The sequence below is a fragment of the Magnolia sinica genome, chromosome 17, assembly GCF_029962835.1.
Source record: "Magnolia sinica isolate HGM2019 chromosome 17, MsV1, whole genome shotgun sequence".
NCBI classification, from domain to species: domain Eukaryota; kingdom Viridiplantae; phylum Streptophyta; class Magnoliopsida; order Magnoliales; family Magnoliaceae; genus Magnolia; species Magnolia sinica.
This window is the reverse complement of record NC_080589.1, coordinates 23285912-23287858: the sequence shown is the minus strand read 5'-3', so window position 1 is coordinate 23287858 and position 1947 is coordinate 23285912. Positions and strand designations below refer to the sequence as shown.

The window sequence follows — 1947 nt, the reverse complement described above, 5'->3', positions numbered from 1 at the left end:
TCTTTCCAATTTTCATTTACATAGCTTTTTCTTGATTTAGAATCTCATAGTTGCTAGGTCTAGTTTTATTTCTCTTAGGTTGCTTCTTAGTTTAGTTTTCTTTCGTACATTGCAATAACATAGTTTATGCTAGGACGTAGATCTCTGAATATAGAACTAGCACCGTTTGATCCTGAGATTGAAAGAACAATTCGTGAAAGATTGAGAAATAATCCTGTTGAAATGGCGAATGAGACTGAAGTTAAAGCTCTCAAAGATTATTCAGCTCCTGTCCAATTTAATGCGCCTTCATGCATAGTGTTGCCAACCACTACGGCAGCACACTTTGAACTTAAACCTGGAGTCATACAATTGTTGCCATCCTTTTATGGATTGGACAAGGAGGACCCATATCATCATGTGAAAGAATTCTTAAACATTTGCTCCACCTTTAAGTTCCAAAACTTCTCAGACGATTCGATCCGCCTACGCCTGTTTCCTTTTTCTTTGAAGGATAAGGCGAAAGCATGGTTGAATTCTCTAGAAGTTGGATCTATCACTACATGGGACCAACTGTCTAAGAAGTTCTTAAACAAGTTCTTCCCCGTTCACAAAACCAATGCCCTTCGTAGAGAAATTACTAACTTCACACAAAAAGAGGGCGAGCACTTTCATGAATGTTGGGAAAGATGGAAGGACTTCCTTCTTAAATGTCCTCACCATGGTTTTGAGAAGTGGCAACAAGTTCAATACTTCTATGACGGTCTGACACCACAGAACCGTCGCATGGTTGATGCCACCAGTGGAGGGTCATTCATGACCAAAAGTGATGTCGAAGCGTGGAACTTCTTTGAAACCTTGTGCGAAAATTCCCAGCAATGGGATTATTCAAATAGAGGTGACAGAAGTCCCCAACCACAAAAGAGAGGTGGTATATATGAGACAGGAGTCATGCCAGAGCTGAGCGCCAAGCTTGATAACCTGACAAAGAAAGTTGATGCTCTGGTATTAAATAATGGACCACCACAAACAGCTCAAGTCGAGGCATATGCCACATGTTCTAGTCCTGCCCATCCTATGCAGTCTTGTCCATCTGGTGCAGCATTCCTAGAACTTCTCTCTGAACAAGTTCATGCTATGAACACTTTTCAAAAATCTGGGAATGATCCTTACTCAAACACCTATAATCCAGGGTGGGCTAGACATCCAAATTTCTCTTGGGCAAAAGGACCACAACAAGGAGGACCATCTGGAAATCCTCCTATGCAACCTTACTCCCAAGTTGGCAGTCAACAACCTCAACAGTTTCCACAATATCAACAACTGCCTACACAATCAAGGAAACCATCTCTTAAGGATACACTCCATCTTTTCATGCAGAGTTCTCTCCAATTCCAAAAAGACACCCAACAAACCTTACTGGCCAACCAGCAAAGCATACATGCAAATGCACAATCCATTGCCAAGCTGGAAGTACAAATGGGTCAACTAGCTGCCACATTCAGTGAGAGAGAGAAGGGCAAGTTCCCTAGCCAACCTGAGGCTAATCCAAAGGGACAGTATGAGATTGGCTCTAATTCCAACCAAGGGCAATATCATGAACAGGCCAAATCGATCACTACCCTTAGGTCAGGCAAGCAGATTGATAACAGAATAGAGATGCCTGAGGATGAATCAAATTCTAAAACAGAAGATCAAGATGAAGCAGAGAGCCATACCAATGCATCCAAAGTCCAAAAGCTCTCTGACTCTCCAAGAGCCACTAATGTGCCACCTTATGTGCCCAAAGCACCCTTTCCTCAACATCTGACACTAATAAAGAAAAGAAATAACTTTGATGAAATCTTGGATGTGTTTCAAAAAGTGCAAGTCAACATCCCGTTGCTTGACGCTATCAAGCAAGTCCCTGCTTACGCTAAGTTTCTTAAAGATTTATGCACTCAAAAGCGTAAGCAAAATGTTCATAAG

At 41.7% G+C, this 1947-nt stretch overlaps 1 non-coding gene across 1 annotated transcript; it reads right to left on the bottom strand.

The window, feature by feature from the left end:
* Nucleotides 1-600: 600 nt before the first annotated feature.
* Nucleotides 601-707, bottom strand: LOC131232028 (small nucleolar RNA R71). Its single transcript, XR_009164635.1, has one exon. It is a non-coding gene; the product is annotated as a small nucleolar RNA R71 (small nucleolar RNA).
* Between the last annotated feature and the right edge of the window lie 1240 nt (nucleotides 708-1947).